The sequence below is a fragment of the Papio anubis genome, chromosome 15, assembly GCF_008728515.1.
Source record: "Papio anubis isolate 15944 chromosome 15, Panubis1.0, whole genome shotgun sequence".
NCBI classification, from domain to species: Eukaryota; Metazoa; Chordata; class Mammalia; order Primates; family Cercopithecidae; genus Papio; species Papio anubis.
This window is the reverse complement of record NC_044990.1, coordinates 64,907,830-64,927,060: the sequence shown is the minus strand read 5'-3', so window position 1 is coordinate 64,927,060 and position 19,231 is coordinate 64,907,830. Positions and strand designations below refer to the sequence as shown.

Here is a 19,231-nt window from a genome sequence, read left to right as displayed (position 1 = left end):
TCTGCCTTAGCCCTCATTTCCTGCTTATATGAAGGCTCAAGGTAAGCCAGAGGTGAGAGCTTACTGTTTTCCTAGGTCTGTTATAAGCATGAACAGAGAGCCTTGGGCATGTACTCAGTCCCGTGCATGCATGTGGCCATATAGATTCCCAGGAATACGTAAGAGTTTTCAAAGTTTCTATAGACATCTCATCCTCCAGATTTTACTTTTTAGCCTTTTAGTTAGTCTGTTGTTTGCTCCAACTGTTGTCTACATCATCAGCAAGCTGCAAAGTTAAACAATTGCCTCTATCTATCTATATATGTATGTATGTATGTATCTATCTATCTATACACACACACACACATACACATACACTTTTTTTTTTTTTTTACAAATGCCCCTGGAAAAACGGCTTTTTGTACTGGATTTCTTCCAAACCAAAGCAAATAATGACAGTTTTGCAAATGAGATCTTCCAGGGACCCAACAGACAAGCAAAATAATAGCAGTCCTATTGTATGTAATTGAACCTTGTTTTGCCACCTCCCATGGTTGCCAGGATAAGGATTTTCACCATGTTTGCAGGTCGCTGGTTGTTCAAGCCTACTACAGAAACAGAGTAAGTGGAATGAAAATAGGGCAAGCCAAAATACCACAAATCTCACAGTTCTTACCAACATTCTGCAATTTCTCTAGAGGAAATTCTCCGTCTATTATAAAAAAGCTTTGATTAATTTTAATAGCTCTGAAAACATTGTTTCCAACAATTTTGCTAGTTTTCATATTGATTTTATTGATCACAGAATGCTAGAACTTCTTACTTCACCATTTTCACTGATATCACCGTCTGGTCCAGTATACCTACCAAGTAAAATATAGAATTTAAAAAATACCCAACCAAAGGAATGAACAATACCTTTGACATGAAAGATTTAAGCTTTAATTATTTATATTACAGTGGTAGAATATCCGTAGAGTTGACAATTCCTCACCTGTGTGAAAAGCATGGATATGGGATATTGTCATGAATGCTTTTCCGTCTTGAAATAAGACAAGTTATCTCACTTTCTAACTGAGAATATACCCGTTGTTACTTTTGTCGGCCAAGAATTTATGAAACTTAAGCTTTGACAAGAATGTAGAAGAGGAGCTTTTTCCCACAGTTCGCATAATAATCCAGATAATGTACAAAATTATTTATTTTCAAAAACCTATCAAAAGACAACATAAGACACAATTTATACATGTAGTCCAGTTTACTCTATTACTGAGGGCATTTACATTTTGAAATATCACTTTACTAACATTTTAAAGCCCCCCAACCTGTTTTATAAATAAAGTTTTATTGAAACACACACACAAGAACTCTGAGAAGTGAAAACTCTGGATTTAAGTTGTGTCTAACATCACAAATCACATAAACTTTCTGGGTTTCAGTTTATATTTAACATAATACAAAGTAAACACTTGGATTGCCAAATTCTATTAATTTAAAGATGTAAGCGTACTTATTTTAACTGAGTTATTTAAGCAACACTTCAATTTTCCAACTTCAAACACTTCATTTAAGAGGATTTGCTAGAAACATGTACTTAGAAATAAACATGTAACGTGAATTCTTGAATTCTTACTCATACGAATTAATAAACCCTTATTATAAGGCATGGAGACTCATGAAGAAGCCATATAATAAAACCCCAGACTCAATAAGATATCAATTTCACTTACAGAATGTGGGTTTCTGAAAAATAGTACACTGTTGAAAATCTTACATTCAGCATATCTAAAAGTTTACTGCATGTTTCAGTCATAAGTAAATTAAGAAAATAATTTTAAGTTTCCTATATCGTCAGGAATATAACCCAGGAATGTTTTTGTCAGTAATTTGTTTAGTTTACTATAATATGTAAATCTCAGATGTTTAAAACCTATATTTGAATGTCTTTAAGTCAAAATTTTAAGCCCAGATTCAACAAGAATAAATATTGTTATTAACACAAGTCTCTTATTTAATTATTTGCTTACTTATTTATTTTTAATTGACAAATAATCATGTGTATATTTACAGGGTAAAATGTGGTGTTTTCATCTATGTACACATTGTAGAAAGATTCAGTCAAGCTAATTACATATCTATCACCTCAGCAACTTATTTTTTGTGATGAGAACCTTAGAAATATATCATTTTAGTAATTTAAAAATACATAATACATTACTACTAACTGTATTCAACATGCAGAGGAATAAATCATGAAAACCTTTTCTTCCAGTCTAACTGAAACCTTGTACTCTTTGACTAATACTCTCTTTTTTGATGCTTTTTAAAATATATTTTATCCACTTATTAGTATTTATATTAAAGAATGTTCAAATTAGTTCAGAAATCATATGAGGAATAGCCACAGTTTTGTCGTGAAAATTCTGTTTGGAAAAAAGTAATAAATAGATCTAAAATCAGCTTAATTTGAATTAAATATTATTCAATACAATTGTGTTAGCATAACCTTATACTATAGACAGTCGCTAAAATAAATTAACAATATTAATATTGAAATGCAATGTAATATGAAACTATCAGAAATATATTTCATATAAGTTTATACATATAAATTCAAAAATATTTAAAAATACATATGTCACTTTGAAAGATTATACATAAAACTTTATATTTGGGTATATATGTGCATATATGTACATATGTGTGTATATGCATTTGCTATTTATATAGTATTTATTTACTATAAATGTATATATATAGTAGGTGAGTATATGGATTGATATAAATATACTGATGTGATATTTTAATCTTGAAAGTCTGAATCATGGATATTTGAAAAGGTCCAAATAACAAGCTTCTACTTTTTCATTTATGTGTTTCTGTGGAGAAGGTAAAGAATTTTCATAATTTATTGGTTCATATATCTGTCTCCTTTCTTTTCTGCACTTATCATGGCAAAAAGGAAAATTCAAAATTTTTATCTACTATTATGTTGAGTTCAAGAAAATATCCCAAAGTACTCATGCATGCATCAAAATATAACCACCTAAATTGTGTGTTTGTGTGTGTGTGTGTCTGTGTGTGTGCATTAAGTGTTGTTATTATCCCTATGAGCCTTCATATGCCATACACTAAGGTTTGGGATAGACTTCAACTGAGACATATCATTGGTTAATGAAGGGGCTTTACTGAGGAAAGAAAACTCACAAATTGATGGTCACTAAAGAAAGGAGTCAGGACAAAAGTCTTCCTCTTCTCTTATCATTCCATATCTTGGAGCCAGAGGAGAGGTAGACTTAAGGTTTGGATGTTGATTCGAGTGATGGGACCACTCCCCACCCATATTGTCCCATACATTCCATATTGTTTATGGCTCAAACTAGGAAACAATTTTGCTAAGAGGTGTAAAAACTAATGTCTGACACCCAGCACTCTAACTATAAGGTGCCAATTGTTTAAAAGTTGTCTGAAAACATCAACTGATCTGTCCCTGGAGACTGGGAGCAACATTGTGATCTGAGAGCTCCACTGAGGGTGAGTGGCATAAATAATGGGGGTTAACCAAAAATCCTATGCAAGATTATCTTAGGTGCAGTTCCTGCTGGGAGGAGGGGGCATTCCCTTACTACTGATGGCTTATTTTCCAGGCAACTTAGAGTGAGCGCTCTGGGTTATGTTAGACAATTCCATTTATTGCATTACTCTGAATTTGCTGCCTCTGTCAATCAAACTTAATATTTCAATTGACATAAAAAATTGAACAATTTTTGTTTCCACTTTATTTTCTTTTAGAACCTGACCTAGTTAAATAGTGACTGCTACTAATGTCAGTCAAAGTTATCAGATTTTTGATAAGGCTAGCAGGTCCTGCCATTTGATTTAGAGTTTATTCTGCATGGTGTATGCAATTGTTTTGAATGACATAGTAAAGTTGTTTTATTAACCCTAAGAAACTAGAGATCAAATAAAAATCTAGTTGTCAGTAAAGATTTTATATTTAAAAGTGTCAATGGTGGAAAATAACTTGGATGCATAGAAGTAATTTTTGGAATTAAAAGGTTTCCAAAAGTTCTGATTTAGTTATACTGAAATAATCCAAACAGTTGGTCATATCTCTTATGCAACAATTTTTTTTGCAAGGGATTTCACAAAAGTTTTACCTTCATAGTACCGAAGACATACTTGTTCTTAATCTTTTTTTTTTTTTTTTTTTTGAAATGGAGTCTGCCTCTGTCGCCCAGGATGGAGTGCAGTGGCCAGATCTCAGCTCACTGCAAGCTCCGCCTCCCGGGTTTACGCCATTCTCCTGCCTCAGCCTCCCGAGTAGCTGGGACTACAGGCGCCCGCCACCTCGCCCGGGTAGTTTTTTGTATTTTTTAGTAGAGACGGGGTTTCACGGTGTTAGTCAGGATGGTCTCGATCTCCTGACCTCGTGATCCACCCATCTCGGCCTCCCAGAGTGCTGGGATTACAGGGTTGAGCCACTGCACCCGGCCTTGTTCTTAATCTTTGTTGATTTTTGTCAAAGGACATTGAATTAGACATATTTGTAATTGTAGTTTAAACAAATTCAAAGACATTTAGTAATTTACTCATAGTCCAGATAGTTAATAAAACTGGGCTTTTGTATTCCAATTTTGTTTCAACCTTAGTACTAACTCTTTGACCTATAATCTTGACTTTCAAGAATAACCATCTGGGGTCATTCCTTGATTTGCTATTTCATTCTTTGTTCCTATCACCACTACTCTAACTTCAGCTTATTATTTTCCCTGTCCATTTAATTCTGAGGTTCCATTATAATTATTGCCCTGGTGAACATATGTATGTGCTTTTCATCTTTATGGTGATATCTACTATTTCTATAACTGTCTGCATATTTTTTACTTGAAGTTTTCTGGGGAACTAGACCTCCACACATAGAGTCCTTCTGAAAAATTTGTCAGTACAAGTCTTGTCCTATTCACCCAGTTATTGGCAGTTAATAGAGACTGGCCAAACATAATGTTCATGCACATATAGGGTTTTATCAAGGGTAATGGGAACAATGGAGGAAACAGAGCACTCACATGGGGAGTGGCATGAATGCAGGAAAAAAGGGAATCTTTCATAGTTTTAGAGTTTTCAGGAGCTTATACATCTGGATTTAGTGTATATGGTCTCTACTAGGTGTTTAAGATCCTCCAGAAATGTAAATAGATGGAAAAATGATAAATTTTAATTGTAATTCTGATTTCTCTGAGGAAGCATGAAACACCGCACCTTAAACCTCCATTAAATTAATAAGACTTAAGTCCTGTCTCTTGAAACTGAACTTTTGTGCTTTGATCATCATATTATGTGGAGCTTCTAACACTGGGTCCTTGCACATAGCTTTGATTTTAAGATTCTAAAGATAGCTAGCTGAAGGTGAGTTATCCTGGGGGGTAGGTGGAGGAAAATATAGCCCAATTACACTAAAGGGTCTTTCAACTTATTTCAATATTGTTAGCATCGATATCCAAAGTCATTAAAATTCTATAGTAGAATAGAGCCAGTTGGTGAGCACTTACATTGCTTTTCCTCAATAAAAATAATAGAAATGGTGAGAAACAAATAGGAGAAATCTAGAAGAGCTCTGAAAAACAGAAAAGGGCAACACTTCAAAAAATAATTGGATGAGCCATGATCGTGCCTTTACACTCCAGCCTGGGGGACAGAGCAAGACTCTGTCTCAAACATAAATAAATAAAAATCGTATAAAATTTTGAAACTCTGTGAGGTGCAGAATAGAGCAATCACAATAGAATATGTAATAACCGGGGACTGGCAAATCACAGAGCTGTTACAAAGGTAAGATCATTCTTCACCATGAGACCCCAGAATGCCTTACTGCAAAGAATAAATAATTACAGGAAACGTAGTTGAGAAACAGGCCAGTCCTTGAAATAATTATTTAAAGCAAAAGCTTCCGTTCATTTGGGCTATACATAGTGACCTTGCTCAAAATGTTAATTAAAGATCTTGTTAGGTTCTTTGAGTTAATATTAATGATTAAACATTCTCTAAGCAAAATAATGAATTTAATAAAAGATTAAAATTAGGCAGAATTCATAGTAAGAGTAACTGTGGAATACAGTACAAAGAGACATATTTTTTAAATCCTGAAAGTAATGGATGTTTCAACCAGAAATTTAAAATAATTGAAAATGTTCTTAAACGTTCAGGTTTATACTTAAAGATTTGTGTATTACCTACCTCCTAATTGTTCATTTTATTTAGATAAAAGCCAATCTAGCAAAATTATTTGCCCTGCAATTTAAACCCTACTTTAAGAAAATTATTTATACACACAAAAATGTGCATATTTAGTGAAGAAACCTATGACAGTCATTTATTCTATTTGCTATACAATTTGATTCATAGTAAGGAGATAAAACTAAACAAGATCAGCCACTTTTTGATTTTAAAAAACTCAGAAAGGAATTTTTTTTTTTTTTTTGAGACGGACTCTTATTCTGTTGCCCAGGCTGGAGTGCAGTGGCCCTATCTCAGCTCACTGCAACCTCTGCCTCCTGGGTTCACACCATTCTCCTGCCTCAGCCTCCTGAGTAGCTGGGACTACAGGCTCTCACCACCACGCCCGGCTAATTTTTTTATTTTTAATAGAGACGGGGTTTCACCGTGTTAGCCAGGAAGGTCTCGATCTCCTGACCTCCTGATCTGCCCGCCTCAGCTTCCCAAAGTGCTGGGATTACAGGCGTGAGCCACAGCACCCAGCCTGAAAAAGGAATTTTAAAAAGAAAAATATATTGGAACAATAATAACATGAACAAGTTAAACAACTGGTACTAAGAGATGGAGAGTGTGACTAAGTCTGCAGTAAATGTAAGAAAATTTTTGAAACGTGAAATTTGGATTCTTGGAGAGATTTTAAAATATTAGGAAAAAATCAAAGGATTAAAGAATTGCAAACAAAATAAAAATAGGTAGTTAACTAGAATAAAATGAATAGCATTTTTCTGAGGCTGTTCCATGTAGGCTTTAGAAAAAAATAAAACTTTGAAAGTGAAATTGGAACAGCCTCAGAAATGTAAAACCGTATCAATGCAAGAAACACTAAAACAGAATTTTTGAGAGAAACAAACATAAGAAACTCTTAATATGAAAGACATATCCTGAAAAGGTAATAGTCAAATAACAGAATATTTTTTAAAAAATAGAGCGGAAACTAAAAAATACATTATTCTTTTAATTATGGAAGAAGAAATATATCATGATTGAATTTGACATTTTTCTAAATAAGAATGATGAAAAAACCGTGACACCTTAAAATATACTTATGCAAATTTCTGATTTTCACAATGAAGAAAGTAAAGTTTAAATTGTTTTGTAATCTGTAACCTACGAGTGCTGTCTTTATAATGGCAGAAAATCTTACTTTAACAAGTGAAAGAGCACATTGTCTCTAAATGGTTATAATTTTGTTACCTAGGCAAACCACCATTCAAATATATGAGTATATTGGTAAAAAGACTGGATTAAACATAGGGGAGTATCAAAAATTAAAACCTCATTGAAACAAGTTTGTCTCCATCCTCCCCTCATTACTTGTTATTGCAAGTCAGTTGTTGACCTTTCTACTCAGTATGAGTACAGTGATCCAGGTCAACAGGGAAATAAATTGCCAAGCATTAAAAGTCATCTTGTCAGAAAGCAGTCATGCATGGTGATTTATACACAAGCACTTAAAAGTTATAGCAAGAAGTTATGCAAGTGACTTATACTCATATGTCATTAGACTGAAGCAAGACATGATGCCCTCCAGTTCACCAAATGGCAAGATTGTCAATCATGGCATCAAGTACAAAGTCCTCAAATCTTTGGCTAAAACATGTGCCAAATGTAGCTTCTAAAGATCTGGGAATGCATGAGCTATGAGGAATTATCTGTCCTTCACCCATCCAATTAACAGTGGCCAATAGAAAAAAAACATGATATTTTTAAAAACTCACATACTTTCTAATTCTAAACGTATATTCTGGAAAAGACGAAATTATAGAGACAGTAAAAGATAAGTGGTTTCCAAAAATGTGAAGTGAATAAGTTTGAGGTGAGTAAATAGAGCACACAAGATTTTTAGGGAGGAAAACTTCTCTTTAAGATATTGTAATGATGGATGCATGGTATCGTGCATTTGTCAAAACTCGCAGAACTGTACAATGCAGAGAGTGAACACTATTCTATGGATTTTACTTAATAATAATAGACTTTAGTTAAAAACAATATTGGTTTATTAATTGCAACAAATCTAGCATACAAATGCAAGATGTTCATAACAGGTGAAACTGTGCATATGGAAGAAGGTATATGAAAACTATATTTTTGCTTAATAAGTCTGTTAACCTAAACTGTTCTTTAAATACAATTGATTCATGAAAAAATGTATTGATAAAATGGGAAAAAAAAGTTGGGAGGAGATACAGAAGAGACCTTGACTTCTACTGAAGTTCTACTATATCCAAAGATAAAAATTTTCATGTCCTTATGCCTTGAGGTCAGGAATGGAACCTTCTATTCTAGGATTCTCAATCTCTATAAGTCAGTACTCAAATCCACTGCAGTCTGTAACCTCTAGTTCTTATCTCTCGACCTTCTAAAAAGTTATTCTTTATTAAAGTTCTTTGTACCTTCTGAACTGACTACTAGGAAATAATGGCTTTTGGTAGCTGAGCACTTTCCTCAGCCTCTTTTTTGTCCCAAGGGTCATTTTAAGTCTGAATGGGACAGATATATTGTGTTCTAAGTTGGTGATTATTTTGCAATGAAATTATGTCAAAAGCAAACAACGGTGTTTTTCTTTTCTATTTTATTCTTATCAATAAGAATAATTATCAATAATTTGCAAGCCTGCTGCCTTCCTTAGATGTGGTAGCCGTTTCTCAGGCTCCCTCTCTGGAATTGAACCCTGATGTCACATTTTCAGGATTTGTTATTAATGTTTGTTTGTTTTTGTTTTTTGTAGCCATGTTCTTAGGTTTCTCTCTCTCGTGGTATTTTTTGGGGTTTTTTTTTGTTTTTTGGTTTTTTTTTGCTAATAGCCTCCAAGGTTGACTCTCTCTCTCTCTCTCTCTCTCTGTCTCTCTCTCTTTCTCTCTCTCTCCCACCATTTTCTCCCCCTCTTGTCTCTCCTTAAAGGGAAGTAATTTAAGCCTAAGCTCTAGCTTCTGTGGAATCACAAAACACTTAGCAAATTTGCTTTGAGTCTTCAGTTCAATTAAAGGGCTTTACTTGGTAATGATTTTTTTAATTTCTTTTCTTGGTTTCTAGTTATGGATGTGACAGCCATACCCCACGATTTTATCTTAGCTGCAAGCTGAGTTTTAATCTGCCTTGTTGATGAAAGACTTTGCTAATTGGATGACTGTTTGGGATTGAGAAGCAATAATTTATTCATGCCATACAAATTACTAAATCGGTGAAGTGCTTCTATTTCTTTCCATTTCTAATTTCAAATTAGCCAACCATTTTACAATCTTATTTTTCTTATAATACCTTTTCAAACACAGACAATTGGAGCCAACCCATAATAGTAAAATTCAGTTTTTTAATAACTTATCTGAGTACTACATATTTTGCTTCTTTATAGTGGAAATCGTGTCCTCTTATAATAATTTTCTTTTTTCCAACAAATTTCTCATCTGAAAGTGATTCATATTTTATGATTTTTCTTATAGATGCATCCTGATTCTAGGTAGCAATTTTTATATTATTCAGAAGGAAATTGATGATGCTACATACTCAAATATTTGATGGTTGAAAACAACAATGGATAATTTACAACTCATAGTTATGACCCTGTAGGGCTGATTGAGGAAATGGGGAAATAGTCATTGTAGACCTTCACAGTTCCATATCAGTATCATAGGAACTATCATAAACATTGCTGGTTGCCATGACAGAATGAAATATAGACTTCTGGATAACATAATACCATCATTCACCTGGCAACAATGTCAAATTTCTGCTCGCATCTTATTGAATAGAACTTATTGTATGGACCTTCCAAACAAAAATATACTAGAAAGAGCTATCTGTTTGGAAGCAGAAAAGTCAGCAGGACTACATAATTAATCTGAGAAGCATTAATGACTATTGCTTAATGATAATTAAGTGTCTTTTAAAAGTAAGCAAAGATGCAAAGCATGCTAATTATGTAGACTGAAAAGTAATAAAATATATACTATAGAAATAGAAAATAAAACTGTACAAGAAAATATATAGAATAAAAGAAACCTTGTAACTTAAACACCAAAATTTACAAGTTATAGTGTATTATCATTAATGATATATCTGTGTAGTTTAATATGCCTCTAAAATTTATTTATTGTAAAAAGAGAAGTATACTTAACATACAGTCTTAAATTATCTATCCAAAATTGAACTAGCATGTAATGACAAAATATAAGACAAACTAGAGGGAAACATTTGTAAAATAAAAATAATAAGTATTTTTTAAAACTTGTAAATCCCAGAAATAGTCAAGAAGAAATCGTTAATATCAATGTGGATGTGTATGCATTTGTACACATATGTGTATAAACTGTTTTAATATTTATTACTTGTTAATAGATATGAGATATAGACATAAGCAAAAAATTTAAAATGGTGATAAATAGCACACAGAAAAATGGTAAAAATTATATATAAACATAGAATTCTCCTCTTCACTTTCTTCTCCACAAAGCTATCAGAAAGAGAGACGGGTCATGACAGTTCAAATACCATGATTTACTCCATATTTGACCCAGATTGAAATCCAGAGATGTGACTGTGGCCTGTGTGAACTCTGCTCCATCCTCTGGCGTTCCTTCTTACACCTTCTCCCTACCCTTCTGTCTTCTTCCATTAGCTCCACCAACCCTCCAGCTGTGCCATTCTGGGAATATATTATCACCACAGAGACTTTGCAGCTGCTCTTCCCCTAAATACCTACTGTTTTACTCCAGCACTATTTTCTCTTCTGCACTAATTTTCAGATTGGCAGAAAATGTATCACATGCTCCCTTTGAAAAAGAAAAAAAAGAAAGAAGAATGCTATCACTGTTTCCTTACCCTGAGTTTTTTCCTTATTATAATATCAACTTCTGATATCTCATGCATTTATTGGCTTATTTGTTCATTTTCTCAATTCATTTGAATGCTAACTTCATTAATTCTAATACTTAAAAATAATCCTTACAGCCAGAACCATATTACATAGATATGCACCTGGCTAATATTAGAGCTCAAAAATATTTTGCAAAAAGGAATATTAATGAATCTATCTTCTTGTCTTCTTCCTTTTCTTCCTCCCTCTATTCAACCCCTCCAGCCTGCCTGCCTGTCTTTCTTCCTTTCTTTCTTCGTTCCTTACTCTCTCTCTGTGAATTACTACTTGAAATTGCTATTAAAATACTCTTTAAAATTATTACTTTATAAAAATATCTCTATTAAGGCCTTGAATTTACTGAGGTTATTTGCTGGTTGCTAATAATAAAACTTTTGTGAAATCAAGATAACAATCCTGATAGAGTTTTATTCTGAGAGCAAGTGAGATTTTATAGAAGAAGAGAGACTATGAGGGAAAAAGTTTTTCACATACAGTACAGACATTATTATACCTATTACTAAATGTTTATTGATTACATTTGTTTTTGTGTTAAATCTTACACTTGACCTGTAATCCTACTTTTAAAAATTATTGTTGTGCTCTTAAGAAATGTAAGCAAATTCATGAAATCATATAGGTCTATAAAATTTTCAGGACCTGTATATATGAATACACATATACACAAATACCATATATATGAATACACAAAAACTGACATTAGAAGTACTGGTAATAATCCTTTCATATTAAATAACTAAACGTGTAATTATTCTTGACATTTAAACAACAGGGATATTTGTGTAATATAAATTTACACATTAAAAAAATAACTTCTCATGCTCCTCAATTTAAACATACTTTAAAGTTAGAGCTCAGACTACCTGACTGGGACCTCTTCCTATTAAGGTTGCTGCAATATTGCAGGCTCCTTGGTGTTTATGATGAAGCTTGACATCATAAACTGGTACAATCCTAAACAATCTATCAAATTTTTACGTACAATTTTTTTTTTTTTTTTTTTGAGATGCAGTCTCTCTCTGTTGCCCAGGCTGGAGTGCAGTGGTGCAATCTCAGCTCACTGCCACTTCTGCCTCCTGGGTTCAAGTGATTCTTCTGCTTCAGCCTCCCGAGCAGCTGGGACTACATGTGCATGCAACCACAACCGACTAATTTTTGTATTTTTTTAGTAGAGACGGGGTTTCAACATATTGGCCAGGCTGTTCTTGAACTCCTGACTTCGTGATCCACCCTCCTTGGCCTCCTAAAGTGCTGTGATTACAGGCATGAGCCACCGTGCCCGGTCAACATACAATCTTACACTACCCTTCTGTATGTCTCAAATTTTGAGATGTGTGCTGATTATTGCTCACCAAATATCCACTACCTGCCTCTGCATTATTAAAAATTTCATATTTTATATATAATGACAAATTTCCCAGATAAACTACCACATTTCACAAGTTTTTTAAGGCTAGAATTGCTATGAATGACATATCAAACTTGTTTGATAATGCTTCCACTATAACTCTTTGAAAGTGTAAGTGGACTCATTGGTGTAAGGGTTTTTTATTTTTTGTTGCCCTTTAGCCTTCCCTAATTTTTACTTGCAACCTTGGCCTGATGCTTGTTAGTCAGTATTTTGTGAAGCCAAGGCCACTGGCTTCACAAAGGATGTCTGAGAGAAAGAATGTGACACTGGATCTCTAAATCTAATACCATCAGAAATGCTAAAAACTGCTCCAGGCTACCATACTATGAATTTCTTGTTAGATGAGAAATTGTTTTATTCATAAGCCATCATATTATTCATCCTTAGTTTTGTGGTGTGGGGTTTTTACACAAAAACATAGTTGTTGTTGTCGTTGTTGTTTGAGATGGAGTCTCACTTTGTTGCCCAGGCTGGAGTGCAGTGGCGCAATCTCGGCTCACTGCAAGCTCCGCCTCCCGAGTTCACACCATTCTCCTGTCAGCCTCCCGAGTAGTTGGGACAGTATTTTTTTTAAATTTTTTATCACCTATTCCTTCTTCTTTAAGTTTGTTTTTAAAAGAGAACTAAAAAAGCTAAACAACTGAAAGAGTTAAAAGACATTTTCATTTCTGTAAATTACAATTGTATTTCTTCTTCAGTGTTTACCTGGATATTAAAAAAAGTACTTACTATTAATTATATAACCTTCTGTATAGAGTGTCTCAGCATTATGGAAAGTAAAGTTTCAATTCAAAGTCTGCCCAAAATATAAAATGTCAACCCAAGCCTTATTTAAACACTTACTTACGCATGACAAGGTGTCTTCTCATATAAAAAACATGTCATTTCTCAACCTAAAAAGTTAATTTAAACTCATTTAACATTACTTTTATTAGTGCTAAAAATGTCTCAACACAGCAACATATATGTATTAGCCTGTTCTCATGCTCCTGATAAAGACACGCGTGAGATTTGGTAATTTATAAAGGAAAGTGGTTTAACTGACTCACAGTTCAGTGTGGCTGGACAGACCGCAGGAAACTTAGACAGTCACAGTGGAAGGGGAAGCAAATATGTCCTTCTTCACATGGCAGCAGCAAGAAGCACAGTGTGAAGGGGAAGAAGAGCTCTTTATAAAACCATTAGATCTGTGAAAACTCACTCACTATCACAAGAACAGCATGGAGGTAACCGCCCCCACGATTCAATTACCTCCTACCAGGTCCTTCCACCACATATGGGGATGATGAGAGCTACAATTCAAGATGAGATGTGGGTGGGCACATGGCTAAACTATATCAGTATATATGTTTTAAAATAACATCAAATCTGAAAAACACTAGCTGGAGATTTTAAGTATTTTGTGTAGTACCTAATAGTTGGCATGCACTCAAATCAATTTACTTTCCAAGAGCACACATTTTTATCACTCATAAAGATTAATGTCAGGCCATGATTAAAATGAAGTGTACAGCCCTGGAAGCTCACAGAATTTTACACACAACTCAGGGACAAGTCAATACTAATCAACAGATATAGAAGCATCACATAATGCTAGTGCCAAAAGAAACCTAGCAAACACAGATCAGATATAGAGGAATTTGCTGTTATGATTGCATTTGACAGACTACAGTCAAAAGGCTAAAGTCAATGATGTGATAATCAAATTATACATATGTATATTTAGTTTATATATATATGTATACCCTTAAGTTATATACATATACACACATATATAATATTTGATATGTGCGTATATGTGTATACAACCTAACTGAATACATTTAAAAAATTATTCTAGAACTTGACCATCTCAGAAAAGCAAGAAAAGAAAGGACAGCAAGAAAGAAATGAAAGAGAGAAAAAGAAAAAGAATACTTTAATATATTTGCCTTATTTTCAGCAATATATACATAAAATGAATAAAATTGTATATAATTTAGGCAATATAATTTATATTCCATTTTTCTTTTCTAATTTAACCTACAATTTACAATCTCTAAAACCAAAGAGTCTGTAACATGCATAGACGTATATGTGACCATTAGCTTTCTTAAAAGATGCCATATGTAAATTAATAAATTGTGCACATTGGCTTTCATCTATAATCATCAAAATTATAGAACTGGAAACACTTTTCTAGAAGAGAAACTTAACATCTGAACCAAATGGAAAATTAGAAAGCTATTTCCCTGTTGCTGTGGTGCTGGGATGCAATCATACAGAGTTTCCTCATCTTGGCATCTTCTATTTGTTATTGATTCTGTTCCTACAACTGAAAGAAAATAATAGCGCATAGTGCAATGATTGGAAAACAGTATATATTCCAAAATATACTTGTTTTTCAAGTAAAAATGTATTAATGAAAACCAAAAAAAAAAAAAAAAAAAGGGAGGAGGACACTGAATCTAACATTACATCTTCTGGAATATAAATATAATAAATGTACAAATCTTTGGGGAAGGAATTGATTTCATCAAGAAGGCATGTTTGATGAAAATTGTTTATATACACTGCTTTTTTAATGCAAACTGGCAGCATATGATTGATAACTCTTTAACTCTTCAAAGACTTCTAAACTTCAAAGAGTCTTAAACCTATAGGAAACTCTCCTACAAGTTAGTCTGTGGTATATTAAGAAATAATTTAGTTTTTGTCCCTAGGTTCCTGGCATGAACTTCCTAAAACCCTTGGAATTTCCTGAGTCATAGGAGTGTCTGTGGTTATTCTTAACTAGCCCCTTTTAATCACACCTAAGTTTATGCTAATGAAATGTATTAGGTTAGGGCCCCATGATAGCCTCAGGATGGGACTGCTCACCAGCAAGACCAAGTAGTGAGAGGGTTGGAACTTTCAGCCTCACTTACTGACCTCCAGGAAAAGGGTGGTGTGCAAACTAGGAAAGCTCTATAAAAATTTTTGAATGATGATGCTTGCTGAGCTTCCAGGTCACTGAGTGTATGCGTGTGCTGGGAGGGTGGTGCACCCCACCTCTAGAGCAACAGAAGCTGTTTGCTCAGGACCCTACTGACCGCACCGTATGTACCTCCACATCTGGTTGTACAAAAAGGATGCATCTGCATCTTTTATCATATCCTTTTTAATCAACAAGTAAATGATAAGTAAAGTGCTTCTTCAGTTCTGTGAGACATTCTAGCAAATTATAAAAGTTTAGAAGGGAGTTGTGGGAGTCCCTGGTCAGAGCTACAGAAGGCCTGGACTTCCAATTGTCATCTGAAGTGGGGAAAGTCTTGTTAAGACTGAATCCTTAATTTCTGGGATCTGCTGCTAACTCCACATATATAGTGTTGGAATTGAAGTGATTTGTGGGACACCAAGCTGTGTTGGAGAATTGATTGGTGTGGGAAAAACTTGCATATCTGTTGTCAGAAGTGTTCTGTGTTGAACATGAATATACAGGAAAAACAGTTTGATTGTTCCTTTAAATAACATATCAAATTCCCTTTCTGATATGTACGTATCATTATCCGTAAAGATGAATGTATCCGGAAAGGACTGATTGATCATCAGAAAAATGATAAAAAGAAATATATTGACAATTGATATGGAAAACAATAAATATAAATAAGAATTCGTATTTGGAAAGGAAAATATCAAAGATAATAACACAAAAATGGACTGTCATCAAAACTTGGTTTTCAAAATTAAACACATAAAAACAATAGAGCAATGTTAGAAATGTTGACAGAACACAACCAACCTACTAATTTCATCCATGAAAATCGTTATCTAGAATATTGGCACCAATATTATGAATATTTACTACATGTCAAGCACTATAACTGATATTTGTATTTTTTACTATTCCTACAAGTAGCTCAATGAGTTGTGTCTTTTTTTGTATTTTAACAGTGAAAATAGAAAAAAAAAAGGACAAAATATCAATGCATAAAAAAAATCAAAGGAAAAAAAATCAATGCTTAAAATGTTTATGAAACTTTGCCCAAAGCATCTTAGTTTGGAATTGATGAATCTGGTATTTGAATCCTGTCCTAAATGAATGTAAATGCAGCTTTTACAACCACCGTCAGTTGTAGGCAGAATGCCCTTAAAAGGACTACAAGTTGTTCTCATAACTGGAAATTCGAAAGCTATACTAAACATATGCTATTAGAAAACATTTAAATATCTACTACCTCCAAATAAAAGGTAAACAATATAATGGCTTTTTAAATGAAAATATTGTTCTATTTGTTGAATTATTTTCCATTCAACAAATATAAACATTTATTTATGGTTTTCCCATAGCAAAATTAAAATTAAAATCTGTAATTTCCTTATATTGCTGCTTAAAATCACAAAAGTATATGAGAAAGTTTGCTGTACTTCCACTACGAATGACAGAGTTTCCGCAGATGAATTTTATTATCCCCACTTTATGCATAGGGGAAATGAAATGCAGAGAGCGTAGGTATCTGTTCCCCACACAATTATTAAAAGCAGTAGAGCTATCTTTTGAATTCATGCAGTCTGACTCCGGAGCTCAAGCTCCAACCAGACTAAGAAAAGACAGAAAATAGTAAAACTCAGACTCATAGTGTTTAAAAATATTCTTTTCAAAGAGTGAATCAATATTAGTAAGTAAAATAGTTATGAAAGTTTAATTGTCTTATTAAAAATAGAAATATTTGATATTGAAACATAGAAACAATCTGGTTATAAAAGTTATACTTAAAATGGATGGAGACAGGTGGATTTAATTTGAGGGCATGGCATGCTTTCAAGCTTGTTTCACCTAGACTTGTATTAATAGCGATGAAATTAAGGAGATAAAGCAGGAAAAATTAAAGTGACAACCAGTTTCAGAAATAAGTTTTATGATTTGGGGAACCACTGCCACTGAGCTTTCTGGGCTTTGTCCTCAACACACATTTTTTTGTCCATTGTTCTAGAGAAATATTTATCTGATAAAAATTAGCATGTGTCTATCGTTTAATCCCTAATTTGGAGAGTACATAGATAGATAGAAGCCATAGTATATAATTTAGAGAACACATGAGTACTCAGAAGTAGCTGTGTTTCAATGTGCCATGGCATGCAGCCTTCAAACTGCTCAAAAACTGATGAAGTGATAAGTGTGAAAGAGTACATGCAGTTGTGACTAAAGCATGGCTGTTCAAATTAAATGACATGGCCACACATCTATGCCAACACCTCTCTGTCTGAACAGGAGAGAGAGGGGGAGGGGAGAGAGAGAGAGAGAGAGAGAGAGAGAGAGAGAGAGATATTCTTAACCCATCCAATCAGTCAATCAGATCTCTGATTAGAACAGCAGAGTTTCCAAGGTTGAAATTTCAATCTATTTAGAGCTTTCCGACCCTTTTTAAATTTTTTTTTTGAGTCTGGGCATTTAGTGTAACTGTCACTTGAATAATGTACATTTTACCTATTAAGTAATTTATCATTAAAATAAATTCTGGACCTGATCCTCTGCCCTCTGATTGCAGAAGATGACAGTCAAGGAAGCTCTGGCTCTTTTACTTTCACACTTCACTTTCAATTATTGTTAAATAACATCTCATTGTGTTTTTCCGGTATGTAAATTTACCCCAGCAGCAATTGTACAATGCCATAATCCTTACAACTACTACTTTGTAAAAGTTTATTTTTTCGAATCAAATACTTGGATTATTGTAACTGTCAATGTAGTCCCTTCCTCTGATGTCCCGATTAAAAAAAAAAAAAAAAAATGTACCATGACAACATACCTGGAACTTTTCATGCTCTATCTACCACTGATACAGCCCGCCAGTAGGTGTCCCAGTTCCCAGACTCCATTCTTTCGACTGCTTCCTCAAACCACTCCTGGCAACAATTGTCTTGGATCTGAGTCTCCGAGATGATTGGCCTCCAGAAAGTTTATTGGGTAGTTCCTTGATATTAGAAAATGATAGTCATTGATGGGAGTAGAATTGGACAGAGTGAGAAACTACAATGCAGTTGTAGCAGTCCTGTCTTGAGGCAGCTAGGCTGTGCCTGTAGAAACCTGCATTGACCCATTATTACATGTTGATAGCCCTGGAGAAGGATGACATCAGGTGAAGTAGCTCTCTCTTTGACACTCAGACTAAGCTGACAGTATATTCATTATTGCTCTAGAACTTTTGTGAATCAGTGTCTCATCCCTGAAAGTGTGAAAGGTCATGCAGCAGAAGTATATAGTAATTATGTACAAGTAATTTTAAATTCCAGAAATATTTTACAATTTCATATTGGTCCCAAGTAAGCAGTTTTCTTCCTGTGTCTTTTGTGTGTAATATTATTTGTAGTGTGTGTGTGTGTGTGTGTGTGTGTGCGCGTGCGTGTGTTGGGGGGGCAGGGTGTGTTTACAGATGGTCCCTGAGATACAATGGTTCTATTTCTGATTTTTTGACTTTACAGTGGAGTGAATGTGATATGCATTCAGTGGAAACTGTGCTTTGAGTACCCAAACTACCAGTTTGTTTCTCACGTTCAGTACAGTATTTAATAAATTTCATGAGACAACCAACATTTTATTGTGAAATAGGCTTTATATTAGATGATTTTGCCCAACTCAGGGCTAAGGAAAGTATTCTGAGCATGCTTAAGGCAAGGTAGGCTAAGTTATGATGTTCAGTAGGTTAGGTGTATTAAATGCATTTTCAACTTAC

The 19,231-nt window shown here is 33.9% G+C and overlaps 1 long non-coding RNA gene across 1 annotated transcript; it reads right to left on the bottom strand.

The window, feature by feature from the left end:
- Positions 1 to 777: 777 nt before the first annotated feature.
- LOC103879370 lies at positions 778 to 18,797 on the bottom strand. The gene is made up of 3 exons (XR_639963.4): positions 18,308 to 18,797; positions 974 to 1,192; positions 778 to 842 (listed from the first exon to the last, which is right to left on the bottom strand). It is a non-coding gene; the product is annotated as an uncharacterized LOC103879370 (long non-coding RNA).
- Between the last annotated feature and the right edge of the window lie 434 nt (positions 18,798 to 19,231).